General features: G+C 42.1%; 1 long non-coding RNA gene across 1 annotated transcript; it reads right to left on the minus strand.

Moving 5' to 3' along the window:
- Nucleotides 1-2,131: 2,131 nt before the first annotated feature.
- LOC132397823 (uncharacterized) lies at nt 2,132-26,528 on the minus strand. The gene is made up of 3 exons (XR_009513459.1): nt 26,469-26,528; nt 22,609-22,661; nt 2,132-2,197 (listed from the first exon to the last, which is right to left on the minus strand). It is a non-coding gene; the product is annotated as an uncharacterized LOC132397823 (long non-coding RNA).
- Nucleotides 26,529-26,718: the final 190 nt, after the last annotated feature.

Consider the following 26,718-nt stretch of genomic DNA (forward strand, 5'->3'; position numbering starts at 1 on the left):
TATTACGTACACACATAATAGCACATCACAGTAGTATGTCTTCATAAACCTGCAAGGAACAATAATCATTTCCAACAAAGGTACTTACATTCACTGCAATTGTAATGAGTAAATGGAGTCCCATTCACTCATCGACTTTAAATCAGTCTCTGAGGTAGTTAATGATCCTTTTTGATATGCTATTTGTTTCCATAGATGTATTGCTTTCATTTGCTGCAATAATATTAGCGTCTTTCTGAGAACACTAATCAATATGTTCATTTCTTTCACATATTTCTGCTAAGGTACTATCTGCTCGTCTCTGTTCTTGCTTTTGCTGAGTGACCATAATTCACTCCATGTACCCCAGAATGGAGCCCTGGACTGCAACTATGTGTCTTTGCACAAGCTCCATCAATTCTATCACAATTCACAAAGATCCTTCTGTTGGCTGCATATCATAGATGGCAACTCCTCCTGCTGGTTTGTGTTGTTCTGACCTTTGGGACTGTGTGGTCTTCCCATCTCTTTTCCCACTTCAACTTTGGAGAGAATCGTGGAGTTAGTTTTGATTTTCTGTCCTTAGCTGGAAGTCGATGAGAGGCAGATTTTGAACCAAAGCCGCATAATGTGCTAATGTGCAAGCAATACTGGTGACTTCTTCAGCATGATCCTTCTGTTCAGTACTAACACCCTGACTGTCAGGCTGTGCTTCTCTTGCATGAGTGTTGGGTGGGGTCTCTGTGGTTTGTGAAGTCACTATGAAAACTTCTTCCCCCCGGTTGGGCTTTTTACATACCCTCACATCTAACATGGGCTGTACTCGCTTTTCTACAACTAGTAGCTGTGCCTTTGGTGCCGTCCTGTGTTCACCCCCCTTTTACTGGAACAGTCCCTTCAGTATAGCCTGGTTCTCTTAACTGCTCTGGGTAAATCATGCTCTATTCTTTGAGATCCTTATAATCATCCATGGATAACTCCAGTATCAATCTTGAATGGAACTACTGTCCCATTCCCTGTCACTGGAACAATCCCACTTCTGACGCCATGTTACGTTTGTTCTTCGTGAAGACAAACTTGCAATTGGTAAATGCTAGAACATTTTATTTACAGAAATGGCTTTAGCTCCACACTGAGCACGTGTGACCAACGTCCCATTGTAACTTCCAATTCCAGGCTGAACCGCCCACATTGCCCACTGGAAACTGAAGTTCTTTATTATGTATGCACATAATAACACACTCTCTAATCTTATTCAGTATAGTGTGGTAATAGTATTATTTTTCTACTTAATTTTTGTAAGAATTGCAATAAATGCTGGATTTACTATCCTCAATGAGAATAAAATTAGTTTCAGTTTCAGATTCAGATTATTGTCATTTAGAAACCACAAATGCAATGCAGCTAAAAAATGAGACAACATTCCTCCAGAATGATGTCACAAAAGCATATGACAGAACAGAGTACACTAGAAAATCCACATAACGTTTGGCAATCCCCAATCCAGAGTCCGGAGAGGCTGCTGTGTATTAATGTCGCTCTACCGTCTTAACGTGTTCCCCGGAAAGGAGCTCCAAATCCACCAGACAAACAAGATCAAAAACTAGAGCTACGAGACCTGCACAAAACCACGTAGTTACAGCAGTGCAAACAATAGCATAATTGATTAAAAAAAACAGACCATGGGCACAGTAAAAATAGTCCAAAGATGTTAAAGGACTATAAATTCAAAAGAAATCACCACACAGTTTCCACAAGTCCCCAGGGTCCTGACAGACTCGCCATCCCATGCCAGCTGCAGAAGGGAATACCCCCACTATGGACTTCCACGGCGCTGCCCGACTCAGCCTCGCAGACGCAGCACACACCGAAAGCGACCTGACCGCACCAGACTCCGAGTCTGTCGAACCTCCGAGCTGATGACCACCCCCTCCTGCACAGCTTCTCCGAGCACCATCCTCTGCCGAGCGTATTAAGACGGCCCTGCCAATGGCCTTTGGCAACACGACCCTGAGGACTGGGGGCCTGTTCTTCCCAGCAGAGTCCCAGACCTCACAGCAGCAGCAGCAACGAAGAAGGTCTTCCTGGAGGTTTCCCAATGTTCCTCTCTGCTCCCACGTTCGTTTTCAAATGATTATGATTGCGCACAGCACCCCTCTTCACAAATAACAGATAATCAGCTCTGGAGTGGCCACTGCAAGCTGCGTCACGCCGCCATCTTGGAAATATTAATTATCAATATTAATTAATAATTATTGTTAATGTTAGTTTTAGATTTGAGAAACAAAGCTGAGGTGACAAGAGGTGATGTTATGCACTATGAGGGCAGGATTTAGAGTTCACTGGCTAATGGGATAACAGATGTAAACTCAGTAGTTTCTTTAAAGTGGGGCAAAATATAATCAGAGATAAGGGAAAATAGCTATTAAATGGATCTAATTGGTTTGTTCTTCGAAAAAGCTGGCACAGATTGATTAAGCCAAAGGCCCCTTGTGTGATGTTATTCTTTGTTCTTTAAAATAAATAGCACATGATTTGATAATTTGATTAGGATTTATGGCAGTTGTAAATTTGCTCAATTGCATATATTTTCATATTTGCACTTATCAGGTCCAAGTTTCTGAAACATGCATTGCCAAGGTAGTAAGTTTTTAATTTCCCCTGTTATAATATTCGCAACGTAAGCAGTTCAGAATTCAAGATTCTGATCCTGTGAGAATTTGCAGAAATGCTTACTTTTAAAGTTCTCCACTATTGTTGCACGCTGCAATTTAAAAAACCAGCAGAGCTACCTTGCATCACGCAAGCTGCAGACTGAAAATAAATTATCAATATCACTTATCCTTCAGTCTTAAAATAAAGGGGATGTGCTATTCCTTTTATTTTAGTAGTAATGTTAAATCCACTTTAATTTCCTGCTTATTTACTGATAGACTTATTTTTTTCCAATTTATGATATTAATACCTTTCATTATTTTGAACCTAATGGTCATAAAGTTTTTCTTTAAAACGGAAGTCTCTTATCCCTGGAATAATTAAATCTTTCTCCAAATCAAAGCTTTGACGTCGTTCTCCAAACCAAACCAAATATTCCAACCACAGCTTAATTGATGATTTACGTAGGTTTAACATTACTTTGTATTTTCTTTCCACCTTGGCTCCATTATCAAAAGCCGGGACCCAATGTGCTTTTCAAACAACTCAAGTTACTTTTGCTCCCACTTATTTTTACCTTGACCTGATCTGAAGTTGCTCTGCTCATTTATCAGCTTGCTTTGTTTTCTTTGTTTTATTTTCCAAAATATATTTAAGTGGCTTGTTTCCGCTGTTCTCTTCTATCGGGCTTTATCAATGTAGTTGTGTGGTTTCTGGCATAGGGTTCAATTAGTTGCTGACACATTTTAACTGCACAGGTTCCAACAGTCTTTAGAAAACTTAATATTATGCCAATGTACTTAGAATTGTGCCATGAGACTTCTTCGTTTTGATATTTTCTCTTCTATTGTTACAAGATATATTGGCACATATAAAAATTAACTTGGCATTTAAAACTAGAGCTGTATGTTCAACAGTTACAATCCTCACAGAACAAGCATACATGTAAACTGCATGATAGGGGTGAGTGTATTGAAGAACATACCAAATATACCCAGAACAGAAGACCTGGATGAACCAGGAGATTTGTAGTCTTCTGAAGGCTAGGTCTGTGCTGTGGCATTCAGGACAGGTGATCCAGAAAACTACAAGATGTCCAGGTGCAACCAGGCAAGAGTGAAAAAGCAATTCTAAATGAAGTTAGATGCCCATTAGCTATGGCAGGCTTAACAGGTCATTACTTGCTACAAAGCAAAACCCAACATCATAAATCGCTGATGCTTCACTCTCCGTTATGCACAGGAGAAGAATAAAACTACACAGGCGCAACTTCCTGCAGCATTTGGCAACCCTGTGATACCTGTCCCAGAGGCCAATGTCAGAACATCTTTCAAGAAGGTGAACTCTTGCAAGATGGACTGCTGAAAACCTGCGCCAACCAACTGGCTGGAGGGTTTAAGGACATCAAGTCAAGTCAAGTCACTTTTTATTGTCATCTTGACCACAACTGCTGGTGCAGTACATAGTAAAAATGAGACAACGTTTTTCAGGACCATGGTTTACATGACACTGTACAAAAACTAGACTGAATTAAGTGAAAAACAACACAGAGAGAAAAAAAAAACAACTACACTAGACTGCAGACCTACCCAGGACTGCATAAAGTGCACAAAACAGTGCAAGCATTACAATAAATAATAAACTGGACAATGGGGCAGTGAGGTGTCAGTCCAGGCTCTGGATATTGAGGAGTCTGATAGCTTGGGGGAAGAAACTGTTACATAGTCTGGTTGTGAGTGCCTGAATGCTTCTGTGCCTTTTCCCAGAAGGCAGGAGGGAGAAGAGTTTGTATGAGGGGTGTGGGGGGTCCTTCATAATGCTGTTTCCTTTGCAGATGCAACGTGTAGTGTAAATGTCCGTAAAGGCAGGAAGAGAGACCCCGATGATCTTCTCAGCTGACCTCACTATCCGCTGCAGGGTCTTGCGATCCGAGATGGTGCAATTTCCAAACCAGGCAGTGATGCAGCTGCTCAGAATGCTCTCAATACAACCCCTGTAGAATGCGATAAGGATGGGGGGGGGGGGGCTGGAGTTGGACTTTCCTCAGCCTTTGCAGAAAGTAGAGACGCTGCTGGACTTTCTTCAATCTCTCACTGCTGCAGTCGGAGGGTAGTCCTCAAAAGGACATCAATCATACTGGTGCCCAGGAAGAGCAGGGTGAGCTGCCTCAATGACTATTGCCCAATAGTACTCACATCTACTGTGATGAAGTGCTTTTAGAGGTTGGTCATGGTTAGAATTAACTCCTACCTAAGCAAGAAACTGGACCCACTGCAATTTGCCTCCCACCCAATAGGTCTGCAGTGGAGGCAACATCACTGGCTCTTCACTCAGCCTTTGACCACCAAGACAACAGTGATACCTATGTCAGGCTGCTGTTTATTGATCACAGCTCAGTGTTCAACACCATCATACCCTCAGTACTAATCCAAAACCTTTAAAACCTGGGCCGCAGTACTTCCTCCCTGCAACTGGAGTTTTGACTTCCTCTTCAGGAGACTGTGATCCATGCGGATCAGAAATAACATCGCCTCCTCACTAACAATTTAGAGAAGAGCACCTCAAAGATTTGTGCTTAGCATACTATTCTATTTTCTCAACAACCATGAAAATGTATTGAGGCTCAGTGCAAACTCCATCTATAAATTTGCTGATAGCACAACCTTTGCAGGCAGAACTTCAGATGGAAATGAGGAGGTGTACAGGAGAGAGCTAGACTGGCTGGTTGAGTAGTGGCACAACAACAATCTTGCGCTCAATGTCAGTGAGATCAAGGATTGTGGACTTCAGGAAGGGAAAGTCGAGGGAATGCACACCAGTTCTCATCAAGGGATCAGAAGTGGAAAGGGGGACCAGTTTCAAGTTCCTGGGTGTCATCATCTCTGAAGATCTATCCTGGTCCAACATATTAATATAATTATTAAAGAAGGCACAACAGCAGCTATATTTCATCAGGGGTTTGAGGAGATTTGGAATGACACCAAAGATTCCAGCAAATTTCTACAGATGTAGTGTGGAGAGCATTCTAACTGGTTGCATCACTCTCTGCTAAGGAGGGGCTACTGTAAAGGATCAGAAAAAGCTGAGGAGTGTTTGTAAATTCAGCCATCTCCATCTTGGGCACTAGCCTCCACACCGTCAAGGACATCTTCCAAAGATGATGCCTCAGGAAGGCTGCATCCATCATTAAGGACCCCTACAAACCAGGACATGCCCTCTTCTCATTACTACCCTCAGTGAGGAAGTATTGAAGAACACACGCAGTATCTTAGGAACAATTTCTTCCCTCTACCATCAAAATTCTGAACGGTCCATGAACCTATGAACACTTGCTCATTATTTTATCCTCTCTTTACACTACTCATTTTTAAAAATAGTTCTGATTGCCACTTACAATTTTTATGTATTGCATTGTACTGCTGCAAAACAACAAATTTCACAACATGTCAGTGATAATAAACCTGATTCTGATATTAGAGTGTATTTTCAGAGCTTTAGAAGAATGTTTATAACTTATTAGAAATCTATTTCATCAGAATTTCCAGTCAAACACTTTTGGGGTGGGAAGATTTTTTCCTTTTTTTTCTAATATTTTATACACTGTACATTGATTTAGGATTCACATGCAGGGTTGCATTCAAATGTTAAATGGAGGATCTGATCTGGGATTTTATAAGTGTTAAGCTGTATCCAGTCTCAACAAGACATATGTAATTAGTGTAAGTCAACCAGATTCCAGCTCATCATCTATCGTTTACCCTGATTGGAATTCAGATCAGTATCCTTGTTATTGTCAATTATGATACGGCACACACTGATCCCTCATATAAATAGTAGTCAAAATCAGGAACACTAGTTCTTTAAAACAAAGCTAATGAGACTGGTTCTGTTGAAAAAAATCTAAGCTATTTTGTTAGGTAAGGGTGTTAAGTATTATGCAAATATGCTAGGTGAAGCTAAGGTATAGACCAGACATTAGTCAATGACCCTTTGCCTCCGCAGATATCGCTTCACCTATTGATTTCTTCCAGCATATTTTTTTCTCTCCAGATTCCAGCACCTACCCTCTCTCATGACTACAGATCTAAATGAATAGCAGCATAGGCTTAAGGACCAATAATTTTGGTGCATTTGTAGAAGTGTACAATTAATGGCAGGACCCATTAAAGCACTGATGTACAGAGAGATCGTAGGTTACAAGTTGATAGCTCCATGAAAGTGACAACCTGTGTCGATAGTGCAGTAAAGAAAGTATATGGCATGCTTACTTTCATCGCTAGGGCCATAGAGCAAAAGAATCAGGAAGTCATGGTGCAGTTGTATAATGTTAAGCCACATTTGAATGTTGAATGCTTTTCTGGTTGCCCCATTACAGGAAGAATGTGGAAGCTTTGGAGAGAGTGCCCAAGTGGTTTACCAGGATGCTGCCTGGATATAAAGGTATATAAGGTTGGACAAGCTTTGATTGTTTTCTATAGGACTTCACAGGCTGAGGAGAAATCTGATAAAAGTTTATTAAATTATGAGAGGGACAGATAGGGAAATGGCTTAAATCTTTTGTCCTAGGGGAGAGATGTTAAATTCTCGAGAATGTAAAGTTAAGGTGAGAGTGGGAAAGTCTAAAGGGGATGTGTGAAGCAATTCTGCTTGCTTATCTATCTATCGATCTTTACACAAAGTGGTAGGTGCCAAGAATGAGCTGTTAGGGTGGTAGTGGAAGCAGATACGATAGTGGCTTTGAGAGGTATTAAGATAGGCACATGCAGAGAATTGAGGGATGTAGGCCATGGGAGATTTCTTAATTTGACAACATGGTCCTTAAGTTATCGTGGGCCAAGGGGCCACTTCCTGTGTCATATTGTTCTATGATCTAAAAGCTTGCTTCCCCACTGTGTATTCCTTCAGATTAAGATCCACCAAGTCACATTTTTTAACGAGTTGAGTGTATCTGCTGTACCTGACCTGTCAAGAAATATTTCAGACCTGCACTCTTCTTCTTTGGGTAAAAGATATTATCTTTAACTCTGTGGTGAACTACATTTACCTGTCTGGACACGTCCCCTGCTGACTGCTCCTGTGGCTCTTCCCACAGACCCCGGTATAAAAGCGATTGAGGTCTGAGCCACTCTCTGTCTCCAGGATGTAGTATGGTGGTCAACCACTGTTTGTTCCTTCTTCCAGTCAATAAAAGCCGATATCTCGGCTTTACATCTCAGAGAGAGCTATTGATGGTGCATCAAACACCTCTCTAATTCTTTTACATTTCAGCTTGAACCTAGCCAACTCCTTCATATGGGAAATAAGGTCCTTCCTAATCATTTCTGTTAAGTCGAACTATTGCGCATATTCTAGTTTGACTTCAATAGCATTATATGCAGTTCTATTTCAAGACCCAGATATTCTATGCTTTAATACTCTTGTTGCTATATCCTAGAGTTCCACAAAGGAATTACAAAACCACAATCTCAGGACTTATAAAATGGAAAATGCTATAAGCACTCAGTAAAACAAGCAGTGGGAGAGAAAAAAAAACAAGTCAATATTTTAGCCTTCATGAGAACTAGAAAAGTGAGGAAACTTGGTGTCTTAACTTGCAATATTGGGAAGGTGTGTGGGGTGAAGAGAACAGAAATAATGTTGGCACCGACCAGAGTTGTCAAGGTAATAATCCTTTCAAAAATAGTACATAGAGATAGAAGAGGAAAAGCAATAAGAAATTGAAAGAAATACACAGTCACATCTGTGTAGATCGATGGTTACCTGAGGTTGTTAAAGGCCAAGGAATGCAGATCAATTGCTGTTCCCTGAGCCCCTCTCAGCCCCAACCTCCTGCCTCATCCTTGAATCCCTTCATGCCCTGACCAATCAAGAATCTATCATAAATATACATAAAGACTTGACCTGAACAGCTGCCTGTGGCAACAAATTCCATAGATTCACCACTCTCTATTTAAAGAAATTTCTCCTCATCTCCATTCTAAAAGGCGCCCCACTATTCTGGGGCTGTGTCCTCTAGTCCTAGACTCTCCCACCATAGGAAATCCTCTCCACATCCATTATATCAAGGCGCTTCACCATTCAATGTTTCAATGAGCTCACCCCGCAGTCTTCGGAATTCCAGTGAATACAGTTCCAGAGCCATCAAATGTTCTTCATATGACAAGCTGTTCAATCCTGGAATCATTTTTGTGAACCTCCTTTGAACCCTCTCCAATTTCAGCAGGTCCTTTCTAAGACAAGGGGCCCAAAACTCACCAGTGCTTTATAAAATCTCAACATTACATCCTGGCTTTATATTCTAGACCTCTTGAAATGAATGCAAACTTCGCATTTGTATCTTTACCACAGAATCAACTGGAAAATTAATCTTTAGGGAATCCTGCACAAGGACTCCTAAGTCCCTTTGCACCTCAGTTTTCTTTTGTATTTTCTCTCCATTTTGAAAATAGTTAACCCTTTCATTTATTTCACTAAAGTGCATGACCATGCACATCCCAACACCGTATTCCATCTGCTATTTCTTTGCCCATTCTCCTAACCTGGCTAAGTCCCTCTGTAGCCTCTCCACTTTCTCAAAGCTATCTGCTTCTCCACCTATCTTCATATCATCTGCAAACTTTGCAACAAAGCTATCAATTCTGTCATCCAATTCATTGACATACAGTATAACTTAAAAATAAATGTTCCCAACACAGATGCCTGTGGAACACCAATAGTCAACGGCCGCCAGCCAGAAAAGGCTCCCTTTATTTCCACTCTTTGCCTCTCTTTATCAGTTCCAGATTCTGATTATTGTAAATTGTATGTTTGAATTCCTTACTTGCAAGATCAATTGCCATTCACAATAGAGGTGTAAAGTCAATCATAACTTTAACTAGAGAGACAATGATACTTTGATGTTAGTAAAGACAATAGAGCCTTAGTTGTTGAGTATGTTTCACATCCTTCTGTTATTCTTATCTTGTCTGTTTCTGGCACACCCGACTGTGTAAAGGGACACTATAATTTAAGAAGATCTTTTTGGAAAAACCTCACTATCCTCCTGGATAACCCACAAAAGGAACAATAGTGTGGACTATTATCTAAATGAGGAGAAGGTTCAAACGTCAGAGGTGCAGAGGGACTTAGGAGTCCTCATGCAAGACTCCCAGAGTGTTAATTTACAGGTTGAATCTCTGGTGAAGAAGGCAAATGCAATATTGGCATTTATTTCAAGGGGAATAGAATATAAAAGCAAGGAGATAATGCTGAGCCTTTATAAGACACTAGTCAGGCTGCACTTGGAGTATTGTCAACAGTTTTGGGCCCCATATCTCAGAAAAGATGTGTTGACATTGGAGAGAGTTCAGAGGAAGTTCACCTGGATGATTCCAGGAATGAATGGGGTTAACATGTGAGGAGCATTTGGTAGCTTGGAGCCTGTACTCACTGGAATTCAGAAGAATGCGGGGTGGATATCATTGAAGTCTACTGAATGTTGAAAGGACTAGATAGGGTGGATGTGGAGAGGATGGTGGGGGTATCTAGAACTAAAGGGTACAGCCTCAAAATTCAGGGGCGACCCTTTAGAACAGCGGGAAGGAGGAATATTTTTAGCCAGAGTAAAATCTGTGAAATAGTATTTGTGCATTTCACAGTAAATCTGTGAAATGCTCTGCCGTAGACTGTGGTGGAGGCCAAGTCCATGGGTATATTTAAGGTGGAAGTTTATCATTTCCTGATTGGTCAGGGCATCAAAGAATATAATGAGAGAGCAGGTGTATGGGGTTGAGAGGGATCCGGGATCAACCATGATGGAATGGTGAAACAGACTCGATGGGCTGAATGGCCTAATTCAGTTCCTATGTCTTGTGGCCTTATCTGCAATAGGTGCACTGAGTTGCAGCTCCTCGGAGAACGTGTTAAGGAAATGGAGCAGCAGCCTTCGGCTCATAGGGGAAACTCATTGATTAGATCTACAGGGAGATAGTCACCCTTAAGTCACAAGAGGTAGGTACCTGAGTGATTGTAAGGGGAGGGAAGGGAAATGGAGGCCATTTCAGAGTACCCCAATGGCCATTCACCTCACTGATAAGTACACTGCTTTGGATACTTTTGAAGGGGATGACCTACCTGGGGGAGCTGCAGAGGCCAGGGCTCTGGCACTGCATCTGGTGCTGTGGCTCAGAAGCGGAGTGGGGAGAAGAGGAAGAGGAAGAGGACTGCACTAGTGATAGGGGATACCATAGGTGGAGAAGACACAGGTTCCTGGGGACATGAATGAGACACCCAGAGGGTTTTGGCCCAAAATGTTGACTGTACTCTTTTCCTAGATGCTGCCTGGCCTGCTGAGTTCCTCCGGCATTTTGTGTGTGTTGCCCGGATGGTATGTTGTCTCCCAGGTGCCACAGTCAGGGACATCTCAGAAAGGGCCCACGGCATTCTGAACGGGGAGGGTGAGCAGCCAGAAGTCTTGGTACATCTTGGCACCAATGACAGACTGTGGGTAGGAAAAGGGAGCTGGTCCTGAAGAGAGAAAGCCGAAAAGCAGGACCTCCAAGGTAGTCATCACTGGATTGCTTTCTCTGCCATGCAGCAGTGAGGGTAAGAATAGGATAATTTGGCAGATGAATGTGTGGTTGAGGAGCTAATGCAGGAGACATGGCTGAGGATGAGGCAATTGATATACAACTAGATCGAAGTTCAAAGTAAATTTATTATCAAAGTACATACTGTATATGTCACTATATACATCTCTGAAATTCATTTTCTTGTGGGCATTCTCAATAATCCATATTAGAATAATAACCATAATGGAATCAAAAAAGACCGTATCAACTTGGCCATTCAACCAGTGTGCAAAAGTCAACAACAGTACAAAAAAGAAAGAAATTGCAATAAATAAATAAATAGATAGATAGATAGATAAATAAATAGATAAATAGATGGATAGATAAATAAATAAATAAATAAATAAATAAATAGATAGATACTAATAAATAAACAAGCAAACAAACAAATAAATAAACAGTAAGTACAGAAAACTTGATGAAGAGTCTTTGAAAGTGAGTCCATAGGTTGTGTGAACATTTCAATGATGGGGCAAGTGAAGTTGAGTGAAGTTATCCCCTTTGGTTCAAGAGCCTGATGTTTGAAGGGTAATAACTGTTTCTGAACCTGGAGGTGGGAGTCCTGAAACTCCTGTACCTTCTTCCTGATGGCAACAGTGAGAAGAAAGCATGTCCTGGGTGGTGAGAGTCCCTGATGAAGGATACTGCTTTCCTGTGACAGCACTTCAAGTAGTTGTGCTGACTGCTGCAGAGGACATTATCCATGATCAATTGGGTCTCATCCACTGTACTTTGTAGGATTTTCCGTTCAAGGGCAATGTTATTTAATATCAGGCTGTGATGCAGCCAGACAATATACTCTCCACTACATATCTATGGAAGTTTGTCAAAGTCTTAGATGTCATGCCAAATATATGTAAACTCCTAAGAAAGTAGAGGTGCTGCCGTGCTTTCTTCATAATTGCAGTTACGTGCTCCAAAATAGCAACACTGGTAATTTATAGTTGCTGACTCTCTCCACTTCTGATTCTTTGATGAGGACTGACTCATGGACCTCTGGTTTCCTCAACAATAATCTCCTTGGTCTTGCTGCCATTGAGTGAGAGATTGTTGTTATGGCACCACTCAGCCAGATTTTCAGACTCCCTCCTATATGCTGATTCACCACCACCTTTGATTTGGCCTACGACGGTGGCGGCATCAAATGGCATTGATGCTGTGCTTAGCCACACAGTCACAGTCACGAGTAGATCAGGGGACAAATCACACGAACATGTGGTGCACCTGTGCTGATGGAGATTGTGGAGGAGATGTTGCCAATCAGAACTGACAGGGGTCTGCCAGTGAGGAAATTGAGCGTCCAATTGCACAAGGAAGTATTGAGACCAAGCTTATTGATTAGTTTTGAGGGGACAATGATATTGAATGCTGAGCTATAATGGATAAAGAGCATCCTGATGTATGCATCTTTGCTGACTAGGTCTTCCAGGGTTGAGGGAAGAGACAATGATACGGCACCAGGTGTGGACCTGTTGCACTAGTACGCAAATTGGAGTGGATCCAAGTTACAGTGTGAAGTAAAATTGTCAGGAAGGCCAGGGAGATGATTGTGCAAAATGAAAGTCAGTGGGATGAGTTGCAGTGAAACATGTGGGGGAGGGGGAATCAAAAAGGCTGATGAATACAGGATAGAAGGTGTTATATTTGAATGCACACAGCATATGGAATAAGGCAGATGAGCTTGTAGTGCAGTTAGAGATTGGTAGGTATGAAAGATCATAGTTGAGAGCTTAACATCCAAATATACACTCTGTATTGAAAAGCTAGATAGGCAGAAAGTGTGGGGTGGTTCTGTTGGTAAAAAAAAGAAATCAAATCCGTAGAAAGAGGCGACATAGGATTGGAAGATGTTGAATCCTTGTGGGTAGAGTTAAGAAACTGCAAAAGTAAAAAGAGCTTGTTGGGAGTTGTATACAGGCCTCTGAACTGTAGCCAGACATGGGCTACAAATAACAGCAGGAGATAGAAAATGAATGTCAAAAGGACAATGTTACAATACTCATGGGGGATTTCAGTATGCAGCGAGTTTGAGAAAATGAGGTTGGTGCTGGATCCCAAGAGAGAGAATTTGTGAAGTGCACACAAGATGGCTTTTTAGAGCAGCTTGTGGTTGAGTGTACTAGACTATTTTGGACTGGGTGCTGTGTAATGAATAGGATTTGATTTGAGAGCTTAAGGTAAAGAAACCCTTAGGAAGCAGTGATCATAATATGATAGTTATGATTATGATCACAACTATTACCCTGCAATTTGAGATAGAGAAGCTAATGTCAGATGTAACAGTATTGCAGTGGCATAAAGGGAATTACAGAGGCATGAGAGCGGAACTAGCCAAGGTTGATTGAAAGGGGGAACTGGCAGGGCTGATGGCAGAACAGTAATGGCTGGAGTTTTTGGGAGAAAATTAAGAATGTGCAGCATAAATAGATCCCAAAGAAGAAGAAATATTCTAAACAACACACGCAAAATGCTGGAGGAATTTAACAGGCCAGGCAGCATCTATGGAAAAAAAGTATAGTTAACATTTCAGGCCTAAACCCTTGGGCAGGACAATTCTAAAGGAAGTATTCTAAAGGCAGGATGATGCAATCGTGGCTGACAAGAAAGGTCAAAAAAAGCATAAAAGCGAAAGAGAATATAATAAAGCAAAAATTTGTGAGAAGTCAGATGATTGAGAAGCTTTTAAAAACCAACAGAAAGCAACTAAAAAAGCCATAAAGAGGGAAAAGATTAAACAGGAAGTTACGCTAGCTGATAAAATCAAAGAGGATATCAAAAGATTTTTCAGATAAATAAAGAGTAAAAAAGAAGCTAGATATTGGACTGCTGGGAAATGGTGCTGAACAGGTAATAGTGGGGACAAGGAATTGGCGGATGAACTAAATACGTATTTGGCATCAGTCTTCACTTGTGGAAGACATTAGCAGAATGCTAGAAGTTCGAGAGTGTCAAGGGCAGAGCAGAGTGCAATTGCTATTACTTAAGAGAAGGTGCTTAGCAAGCTGAAAGATCTTAAGGTAGATAAGTCACCAGGACCTGATAGTCTCCAGCCCAGGGTTCTGAAGGAGGTGGCTGTAGAGATTATGGAAGCATTGGTAATGACCTTTCGAGATTCTGGTATGGTTCCGGAGGACTGGAAAATTACAACTATCACTCCGCTCTTTAAGAAGGGAGGGAGGCAGAAGAAAGGAATTAAAAGCCACTTAGACTGACCTCAGTGTTGGGAAGATGCTGGAGTCGATTGTTAAGGATATGGTTTTGGTCATCTGGAGGCACATGACAAAATGGGTTTCCTCAAGAGAAAATCTTGCCTGACAAATCTGTTGGAATTCTTTGAAGAAATAACAAGCATTTAGACAAAGGAGAATTGGTGGATGTTGTGTACTTGGATTTTCAGATGGCATTTGATAGTGTGCTGCACATGAGGTTGCTTAACAAGTTAAGAGCCCATTGTATTACCGGAAGGATACGGGCATGAATAGAAGATTGGCTGATTGGCAGGAGGCAAAGAGTGGAAATAAAGGGAGCCTTTTCTGGTTGGCTGCCAATGACTAGTGGTGTATTTAAAGTGGAGGTGATAGCTTCTTGATTAGTGAGGACATGAAAGGTTATGAGGAGAAGACAGGAGAATAGGGTTGAGAGGGAAAATGGATCAGCCATGATAAAATAATGGAGCAGACTTGATGGGCCAAATGGCATAATTCTGCTCCTATGGTCTTATGGAGTTACTATTGTTGTTGTATGAATGAAGACACCTGAGGAAAGTACTGGTAGAAATAAAGCAGCCTCTTTATTCAACAAACAAGGTACAGCAGGCTTCATATTGAGACGCTTTTAGTGGGTATACTTGATCGTACTGCTCTGTTTGTGGGGCAGCCAAAAGGTGTGTTGTACAGTTTAACCTGAGTCGCTGGCTGATTTCTGAGTCTGCACATAGACACAAATGCCACTTGTTAAAAGTACCATCTGTGGTCCTATCCACCTGGGAGCAAACCTTGCCCTCTCAGGTGGCATCCTCACCACGACTTGGTCACCGGGCTGTGGGAGGACTATCACCTTTCCCTCAGGCTCTCTCTGATCGACAATGTGCTGCTGTTGTTTTGCTCTGTCCATCAACACTTTGAGTTGGTTACAAAGGCCTTTCCCATACTGTCATTCTATCCCTGTAAGCTGTAGGTTCACCACAACCTGTAATTGCCCCATAAGGGAGTCGCATTGCTTGCCCTATCATTAGTTCGTAGGGGCTGAGACCCAGGATGTGGTGTGGAGTTGCTTGTAATCTCATCAGGATTCCTGGTAATACATCAACCCATGTCTTTCCCGTCTCAGCTATAGCTTTGACTAAGGCATTACCGATTGTTTGGTTCATCCTTTCTACCATCGCTGAACTCTGAGGGTGGTAGGGTACGTGCAACCCTTGTGGAACCCCTGACAGTCAGCACATTCCCTCGTCACTTTCCCTGTGAAATGTGCTCCCTGATCCGAGTCCACCTGAACTGTGGTTCCCAACTTGGGAGGAACTCCTGAACTAGAATCCGTGCAGCAGGTGCAGTCCTTTGCTGGGAAAGCCTCTACCCACTGGGCTCAATGATCCATAATTACCTCGCAGTGGCTTTTCCCTCCTCCTTTCTGGTAGGGGCCCCATGAAGTCCATCCGGATGTTTGCCCAGGGTCCCCTCGGCTTTGGCTGGTTTGCTAACTGTAGCTTTATGCCCTTACCAGGGTTATGCTGGGCGCAATTGATACAATAGCGGCAGAATTCCTCAACATCCCTGGCCACCACCAACCCTGCCGGAGGGTCAAGATCACGCTCTGCCTTCCCTGATACATCGCCCCGTGATACAACTTCACCAGTATCTGCCTAATGCATGGTGATGCCACCATAATTCCTTCCTCCCCATGAGCCCTGATCCCATCTGGTCCCTTCTTTGCTCCCTTTCTCCTTTATTTCTCCTTCTCTTCTCCCTCTGCCTCTTCATATAATTTGTTTCTTCCTGCACACTTGCAGTTTCAATTGCTTCTTGTTGCTCAGCTGCCTTCTTTGCACCGATATCTGCCCACTCATTTCCCTTCTGCTCCTTGTCCTCCCCTTTCATGTGAGCTTTTTTCTTTAATCACTGCCACCTCTGCTGACAGACTCACTGCTTCCAGCAGTAGTTGCATTAGGTGCCCGTGCTGAATACCTGCCCCTGTTGAGGTTACAAATTAGCATTGTGCCTATGCCATCAGATGATCTTGCAGCACCCCGAAGGCGTACCGGCTGTCTGTATAGATACTTGCTCATCTGCCTTTACTGTAGCACAGTGCTTCTATTGGGGTATCCAGTTCGCCCACCTGAGCTGAGCTCCTGAAGCTAATTCTCCACCTGTTCCCTTTACCATGGCCCACCCAGTCCATGGCTTCCCCTCTAAGTACCTCCGAGACCCATCTATAAAAATCTCCTCTGCTTCCCCTTCCAGAGGTGTTTTCCTCACACCGATATCTTCTTCCTGCTCTATTTCCATTTGGCACTTGTGTGCCTCCCCCTCTGTTTAGGAGGGTGATTGCGGGACTCATCCCAGTGCCCCAAACTATCATCACTAACTTGTGAACTACCAGTGCAACAGTTTGTTTATAGCATACTGCTTATGGGATCTATGCAGGCCCCCCTCTATTTTAACTGGGCTTATCTTTACTTGATTGCAATCTTGCTTATGTCTCGCCCACGCTGCTGGGAACTGCTAACAAAGTAACCCACAGAAACCAACCTGGCTCCAGTCTCTGGTGATCAGAGCAGCTGCAGGTATGCTGTTATTTACTCAGTTGGCTGTACGCGTTCACTGCCCTGGCTTGTCCATATTATTATCTCCCTTTCATGAATCTACAACAGCCCCCGCTTCCCTCGGGATATCCATTGCAAAGATAGTACCCTCATTACCCAGACAGACCCAGAAATACACTGAAAGCTGCACCCTGCCAATTTCGAGTATCTGCGTCTCACTTCTTTCTGCTTTCACTGTTTTTCCTCCTCCACCTGTAATGTAAATAGCTGTCTGGTTGTTGGCAAGGGTAGGTCAGTTATTGATCCTGATGTCCCTGCGTCCGCAGACATATGGCATTGCTGTGCACTCCCCCCCCCCCCCCAACAATGCTGTTGTGTACATCCGTGGATCACCAGTGCTGGCTGTGGGGGCTGCCACCACATTTTTTTCTGAACTAGAAAGCCATCTTCCCCAGGTATAATATATGATTGACGGTCAGACTGGGCACTGCTGGGATGAGAGACTGCAAGTCTCCGGTGACTTTCACCTGTTTTTCTTTCCTCGTTTTTGGACCTATAGGCCATGGCTATAGCATATCACCCTCCCACATCTATTCCAGCAGTTCCTTGCTCCGTGCCCCAGCTGCTGGTACACAAAGCAAACCCCCTGTGACATCACAGCTGATGCATTCACCATAGCCACTTAGGATTTCTTTTGTACTTCCTTTGATCTTTCTCACTGGCCTATGAAACTATTGCAAAGGAGGTCAACCCCGCCATTATCCCTAAATCTCAAACTTCCCAGTGGGCTGAGCTCAGGCCATTTTCAGAAAGACTGGGCCATCCTTCTCTGGATTATCCAACCTGGCATACTCCTCATACACTCACTATTTACGTTCTGCATAATCCATGGCTGTCTTGTCGGCTCTTTGAATCACTGCCGTTATCGTTCCCCAGTTACTCTCACCTCCCCCCAAGTCACTGCCTCACTTCCCCTTTAAAAAAGTGATATCTTTCTTCATTGCTGGCATTCCCGGTAGTTGCCCAGGTACCCATCCCACACCCCCTGGGCCATCCTGTCCCACATATTTCTCGGGCACTTTGCTTTTACCAACACGTGTATATCTTTAAGGTGCATTTGCTGAATTTCAACCATTTCCTCGAGCTTACGGCAGAATTCCAAATTCCACATGTGACTTTAACTGAGGGCAACTGTGGCAAAATGCTCTGTTTCTCCTCAGGAGGTGAGGGTACTTTGAATGGTCATAATCAAAGTTACGGGCTGGCTCGGATCATCAGGATTCTCGACCTGACTTTTCCTGACCTCAGTAGGTGCCATCCTGACAGATATGTCTGGGTGAAACCTCTCCATGAAATATCTCCACACTAATTCTGACACAAAATATGAATGATGGGTAAGTCCATAAGACCATAGGAGCAGAATTAAGCCATTCAGCCTATTGAGTCTGTTCCACCATTCCATCATGGCTGATCCCGGATCCTACTCAACCCCATTCACCTGCCTTCTCACCATTTGTTTGATGCCCTGATCGATCAGTAAACAATCAACTTCCACCTTAAATATACCCACAGACCTGGCCTCCGCTGCAGTCTGTGGCAAAGAATTCCACAGACAACTCTTTAGCTAAAATAAAATCCTCCTTACCTCTGTTGTAAAGGGCCATCCCTCAATTTTGAGGCTGTGCCTTCTAGATATGGATACCCCCAACACAGGAATATTCCTCTCCACATCCACCCTATCCAGATCTTTCAACATTCAGTAGGTTTCAATGAGTTCCCCACGCATTCTTCTAAATTCCAGTGAGTACAGGTCTAAAGATGCCAAACACTTCTCATATGTTAAACGCTTCATTCCCAGAATCATCCTCGTGAACCTCCTCTGGACTCTGTCCAATGACAACACATCCTTTCTGAGAAATGGAGCCCAAAACTGTTGACAATACTCCAAGTGTGGCCTGACTAGTGGCTTATAAAGCTTCAGCATTATCTCCTTGCTTTTATATTCTATTCCCCTTGAAATAAATGCCAACATTTCATTTGCCTTCTTTACCACAGACTCAACCTGTAATTTAACACTGGGAGTCTTGCATGAGGATTCCTAAATCCCTTCGCACCTCTGATGTTTGAATTTCTCCCCATTTGGGTAATAGTCCGCACTATTGTTCCTTTTACCAAAATGCATTATCATACATTTCCCAACACTGTATTCCATCTGCCACTTTTTTACCCTTTCTTCCAATTTGTCTAAGTCCTACTGCAATCATATTGCTTCCTCAGCACTACCTACCCCTCCACCTATGTTTGTATCATCTGCAAACTGTGCAACAAAGCCATCAATTCCATTATCTAAATCATTGACAAACAAAATTAAAAGTAGTGGTCCCAATACTGACCCCTGAGGAGCACCACTGGTCACTGGCAGCCAACCAGAAAAGGCCCCTTTTATTCTCACTCGCTGCCTCCTGCATATCAGTTGTTCCACTATCCATGCCAGGATCTTTCCTATAACACTATAGGATTTTATCATGTTAAGCAGTCTTATTTGTGGCACCTTATCAAGTGTCTTCTTCAAATCCAACTGGGTACCAATTGAACAGTACATACTTAAAACCACATGGGATATACTTGGCAATATGCCATTTTTGTGCACCTGAATTCATGATGCCTACTGTATTCCTTTGCATCACACTTACAAAAATGCATAAGTTCAAATACAGCTCTGAGAACGAGCATACACTGGTATCCCGAACTTTCAATAGCTACACTTCGCAGCTGGTGGCTCGACCTCACCAAATTAACACACAAAGTTTCATCTCTTACATAGACACACATGCATGAGCACACACTAGTTTTATATCTACAGTACCACTCAGTTCTCCATGTCTGTGATACCTCTCATTCCCGTGTACCACTGACCAGGATAGATCCAAGCATGAGTGCTAATTTTAAAAATACTCACCCAATACTGACCTACTAAGATCACTGGCCACACAATTTGTCGCATAAAGGTATCACATTCCTGACAGAAGATCTAGTTGCCTGAATTAAGTCACTGGAAAAAAATTACTGGTATGTATGAAGTATCATCTTTATTTGACGAAACAAGATCCAGCAGGCATCCCCTGACATTTTATGTGCTAAGCACCAAAGAGCAATTCCATATTTACAATGCATCCACAATGCTTTCTTTGAAACTACACACTAGCTTCACACCTCCTGATTCACACCCACACCATAGACATCTAAGTAAATTTTAATCAGCATTGTCAGCTCTGTGATTCAAGGCTTTTAGGAACCTCTTGTTCAGAGCTGCATTTTAAATTTAATCTACAGTCAGTATTCAGATTTGAAGATTGATGGCTGAATTTATTTGCAATATGTGCTAAACCCAAAAATCACTTTAAGAACTACTTAGGCTTCACCCTTCTGCTAGAGTATGCTCTGCCACTGTCACCCCAGCCTATCTCATCTGCAGTAAACAGAGCTGTGTCCTGAAGTCTCACTTCAAAGGTCTCATTTGTCTACAACTACCCCAGGCTATCATTATCTTTAACCATTATCTTCCTGCAGCTTCCACAACAGAATCCTGCCTGGAACCTTTAGAGTAACATATTCTTAAGAAAATTAAGTATAGGAAGAAAAGGCAATTTCAACAAATTTATGTAACAATTCTACTTCACTTGTACAATCATTTCTCTTTTTCATTTCCTTGTCTAAACTCAGAATTCAATGACCCTGTACTGAAACCATCCATTCAGTATTCCTTTTTGAGGTTTCAGTTGAGACATTATTGACTGCACTAGGTGGCAGTGTGCTCCATAACTCAACAATGTGAAGAAGTTATTTGTTAAACTCAGGTCACAAATATTCACATTTTAACTATATCTGCTATGCATAAGCTAACATTGCATCCACATTAGGAATGCGGTTCAGATTTAGATTATATAGGATTGACGCTGTGTTTTCCTCCTACATTGCAAATATTTTCCTGCTTGAAATAGATGTAATATTATTACTGTCACATACACCAAGATAGTGAAAAGCTGCCTTGCATACTTTTTGACCAGATCAAATCATTACACGGAACTTTCAGGCTTTTGTAGCTTCTGCCTGATAGAAGAGAGAAGCAAAGAGAATGTCCGGGGTGACTGGGGTCTTTGATTATGCTGGCTACTTTACTGAGCCAGTGAGAAGTACAGACAGAGTCCATGGTGTGGAAGCTGTGTCCACGACTCTCTGTGGTTTCATTTGGGCATGTGCAGAGCAGTTGCCATACCAACCCATTAATACATTGAGGGAGGAATTGATAAAAATTGGTCACGGCCGATGGGGATGTGCCAAACTTTTTTAGCTTCCCAGGGAAGCAGAGATAATGGTGAACTTTCTTGACCATGCCTTCTACATAGTTGGACCATGAGAAGTTGGCGGTGATGTTCACTCCTAGGAATCTGAAGCACATAACCGATGATGTAATCAAGCACATGTGTATTATCCCAACCCACCCAACACCTGCCCTCGAACTTCTTGAAGTCAATGACCAGCTCTTTTGTTTTGCTGGCATTGAAGAAGAGATTGCTGTAATAGCAGCATATCAATAACATCTTAATCTCCTTCCTCATCATTTTGCCCTTGGTATAGGTGAGTGGTAGGAAATTCAGGGGGAGTTGATATACATGCAAGAGAGAACTTGATACAAGGAAATAATTGGAGAGTGGGATTGCTACTGTGATCTGACATAGATTCATGAACTGAACAGCCTTCTATGCCATGACAAATATTGTTCCTTAATTTTCTTTCCCATTGAGGAAGACATGAGCTTTCCTGACCTCTGTTCCCAGCTCTAAAACCTTGAATTTCCAGCAGTTTACTAAACATAGTGGATAGATCTCAGATAATGCAAATGTTAAGGTCAATAATTGATACCATTTTCACACAACCAGCAAATGATTCTATAAACTTGGCATTCCATTGTCACATTATCATAGGACATAGAAAACCATTCGGCCCAAATGGTCCATGCCAGCCAAGATTCTCATCTAAATTAGTCCCTTTTGCCCATGTTTGTCCCATATCTTCTGAACCTTTCCTATCTATGTACCTGTCCATGCACCTTTTCAAAGATTGTTAATGTATTCACCTCAACCACCTCCTCTGGCAGCTCATTCTGTATACTGACCACCCCTGACAGAAAAGGTTGCCTTTTGGGTTCTTATTAAATTTTCCCCCTCTCACCTTAAATCTATTCCCCCTAATTAATGAATCCCTAACCTTGGGAAAAAGTCCAAGTACATTCATCCCTTTTATGCCCCTTATGATTTTATACACCTCTATAAGATCATCCCTCACTTTTCTATACGCCACTGAAAAAGTCCCAACGTGTTCAGCCTCGCTTCATTACAGTCCTTCGAGTCTCATGTTAGATATCATAAAGATTACATGATGAAGTTATTTTCTTCTATAATGCATGAAATTCTCTCTTAATAATGTACTACATTTCACCTTATTTCTAAGAGCACTGTATATACAATAGTTTTCCTTGCCAAAAAAAAATCAATTTGTGTATAGGTACTATTTTCAAAAGAATACAGGAAATGTAATACTTACTAAAAACTGGATGGAGAACAGTTAGTCTCCATTGAGAAAGAAGGGTTCCGCTCCTAGTTTCAAAACAAATAACACATAATATAAGTCATTGATAATATATCTATAATTTTTCACTCTCTCTGAGATGAATCTAGATTAAGCCGTATTATATTTATATCTATTCTAAGATCTTGAGTCTTTTCCTCTTTCATCTGGCACCATCTTCCTGTGATGGAGCTTTGATTAGAGCAAGTGTTTTGAAAGGCTCGATTCAGGCATGTCATGGGACACATCATATAAATTATTATTAAAACAGAAAATGCTGGTAATACCCGTCAAGTTAAGTAGGTGGAAAGAGAAACAAAGTAAATGTTTCAAGTTGGAAAGCTTTGATCAGAACTGGGGATTTGGATTCACTTATTCCACAATCTGTGTACTGATAACCATTTGTTAAAAAAAAGGGTGTTTAAGTTTGTTTTGAATGATCTGGAGAACGTCAATATTAGATTTCAAGAAAAGGTAAATGGAAGATCCTGTATAACATTTTCTATCCTTGCACTTATCCTCCTTTCAGTTTGGCTTGTTTAATCTGAGCTGTACTCAGTGTCTTCCAGTATACCATGGAATTTCCTGATATTCCTTTTTTTTAGCTCAATATCTGTAATTGGGAAAATGCTGGAATTTAAGCAGAAAATAGAAGGATATTAATTGAAACATATAAGATTATTAAGGGATTGGACACACTGGAGGCCGGAAGCATGTTCCCGCTGATGGGTGAGTCCAGAACTAGAGGCCACAGTTTAAGAATAAGGGGTAGGCCATTTAGAACAGAGATGCAGAAGAACTTTTTCACCCAGAGAGTGGTGGATATGTGGAATGCTCTGCCCCAGAAGGCAGTGGAGGCCAAGTCTCTGAATGCATTCAAGAGAGAGTTAGATACTCTTATAGATAGCGGGGTCAAGGGATACGGGGAGAGGGCAAGAACGGGGTACTGATTGTGTATGATCAGCCATGATCACAGTGAATGGCGGTGCTGGCTAGAAGGGCCGATTGGCCTACTCCTGCACCTACTGTTTATTGTCTATTGGAAAATCATAGGACAACCAATGTGCTTTTATGAATGGGAAAATATACTGTAACCGATTTTACTTATGATGCAAAGATGGATGTATTCACAAATCGTGAGCAGAATAAATGGATCTGCAAAGAGTGATTAGAAAGGAAGTTGGCAGATGACACACCACATGGGAAAATGTAACTTTGGAAGGAAGAGTAATAAAGCATATTATTAAATGCACTGACATCACTGACTCAAGGTGGACATTAATTGGGTTAGACAGAGTTCCTTATGGACTCTACATGCCAGTTTTAAAAGGTGATTGGAGCCTGTTGGGATGTCTGTGGAGCACGAGTTTCATGGGTTAATAGTAACTTATCAAGGGCAAATATAAAGAAGTGAAGTTTAAGCGGAGTGTCTATTGTTGGTGCTGACCTGGTTGAAGTGTACAGTGTTGGAGTGGTCAGGCTTTGGCTCAATGGGCTTCAGTGAGGACTGACAAAGGTTAGAACTTAAGTTTGAGAAGTTGGAGATAAGTCAAGTGCAGGTGGGATGGTGGTTCAGGTTTCTGAATGCTCCTGCTGTGAAGTCTTCTGTATGACTACATCTGCAGGAAGTGCACCCAACTTCAGCTATTGACTGACAAGGCCAAGGAACTGGAGCTGGAGATTATTGTACTCAGGACCCTCCAGGAGGCTGAAAATGTCATAGATGAGTATTTCACTGAAGAGGCTGCACCCAAAGTGCAGGCTTCAGATAGTAGGTTTTATCACCGGGGAAATAAATAGAGTAAGCAGTCAGTGCAGGGTTCCACTATGGCCATTTCCCTCATCAACAAGAATACCCCTTTAGATACTGCTGGGAGCTGGGGGTGACCTAGCAGGACACAGCAGCAGCGACCAGGCTAGTGGCACTGTGGTCGGCTCTGAGAGTCAGCAGGGAAAGCTAAAATCATGCAGAGCAATAGTGATAGGAGACTTGAAAGTTAGGTGTATTGTCCTGGGGGGGGGGGGGGGGGTGGAGGAGGGCTTGGCTTATTCTGATTGTCAAAAATCACTTCTGTCATGATTGGTTATTATAGAGTTATTATCTATTATACACTGCAGCTTCTTTTCCCATTGGTTAACTGCCCAGTGTCCAGTTTCAAATATCCTGGGACATAGAGACACATCTGAAGGTTCCCTTTCTCTTCCTTTGTTTAAGGGAAGCAGTGCACATGACCATCAGAAAGGTATGCTCGGCGTGCACTTTTAGCTAAGTATGTTTGTTGAATATTTAGCTTTGTAGTTTCTGTAACTTGGGGAACATGAATATTTAATCATATTTTTACCGTTTGTAAATAAATGATAGATATACTTATTCCCAGTCAGAGCTTTCTGTCTCACTTGTCAGATCCGCAAACCTACTTGAATGTTACATTTTGGCACTGTGAGCAGGGTATGGCTTTGAGAGGTTATTTAAAAGTGTAGACTCTCCTTATGAGAGATGCAGAGTCCCAAGTTGGACAGATAATAGTACAGGCTTTGGAAGTCTCGCCAACCTACTGATAATTTATGCAATGTCGTTAGATTGATCAGACCTGTTAGATTCCTCCGGGGTTGAAATTGGATATCACATTGTTTCTATACTTAAATCATTGGATAACTGGTGGGATGCTTTCTGGCTGCTTGCAGTGATTGTAAGATGTCAATATAAAATGACAGCGAGTCTTAAGAATGAATTAGAAGACATCTATCATTCTGAGAGAATCGCTGTTGATGGCTCAGAGTAGGGCTACAAAGTTAAAGCATATGAATATAGAGATAGCTTGTCAGCTAATGAAGCTACATCATTTGTATACTGTGTGCCGAGCTGGTTGGCGGCCCAACCCTGTTAAGGTTTGAGCCATGATGAGGCAGGACAATGATCCTACTGTGGGGCTGGAGAATGGGGATGTTTAGCAGGATGATGAAAACAAGGGTTATGTGGACCTCTAGGTTTAATATTTGAACTGATCACCTTCTCCCTTGAACAGAAACAGAAACCTTCTCTGAAACAGAACAGGCCAGGCCAGTGATCATGCGTTCCCACGTCTGCCATGGAGGGCATCAGCCCGTGGCTTCTTCCTCTCAGGAGGGGGAGGAGGAGGTGGATCGGGAATGTGCGGAGGAATGGTGTAACGGGCATCTTCAAGACTACAGAGGTCAGAGAATTCTCTGCTAAGGAATTAGAGAGTTTAGGGATAGATACAGATAAAAGGTTGGGGAATCTTTTGCCACATGGTTATTGAGGATATGAGATGAGGGGAGTACTGAAGAGGTGGGTGCTTTAGGGAGCCTATCATCTCAAAACACAATAAAGCTCTGAGAACATTTGCTTGCTTCTGATGAGTATAATGCATCAATATGGTTTTGAGCAATGGCTGCAGTTAGGTATCCTACTCTTACTGAATAGAATTTAAAACCCCAAACAAAATGGAACACAGTAGAGGAGGGTACTAAAGTTCTATGTCAGTGGGTTCTTATCACAGAATTATACGACAACAGTAGTAGCCCGCCGGAGGATATTGAATACTGAATTCACTTCTGGAATGGTAGAACATGTAGTTACGCTGGCAGTTTTTCCAGTGTTATGATCCAGCAACAATGAACATATAATTGAAACAGGTTTTTTATAACAAATAAAACATTTATTAAACACTGCTAAAAAAAAACCCAAGAGTAAACAAATGACTAACTTAACTGGAAGTCAGCTGCGATACGGCAGCTCAAACAGTTCTTAAAATGAGAAACACAAACTCAGTTCCTTAAAGTAGTATTGCAAAAAAAAGTTCAAAATGATTTACAGAGTCAGTTAGGAGAGATTTTCCCTTGAAGTAATTAAATCTTTCTTCGTGACGTTACTGCTGATCCTAGCTGAAGTATGCTTTGCCAAGGGATTTACAGTTGGAGGAAATAAACCCTTTTATACCCTGTTGAGAAAAAACTATCACATGACCTCTCACTGGCAGGAAAATTACATCACTCCACCATCACAAGACCATTACATCATGCCCAGCATAGCCTCAATTACATCATGGTCATGTGACAGGCCCA

Source organism: Hypanus sabinus, chromosome 8 (assembly GCF_030144855.1).
Source record: "Hypanus sabinus isolate sHypSab1 chromosome 8, sHypSab1.hap1, whole genome shotgun sequence".
Taxonomy (NCBI): domain Eukaryota; kingdom Metazoa; phylum Chordata; class Chondrichthyes; order Myliobatiformes; family Dasyatidae; genus Hypanus; species Hypanus sabinus.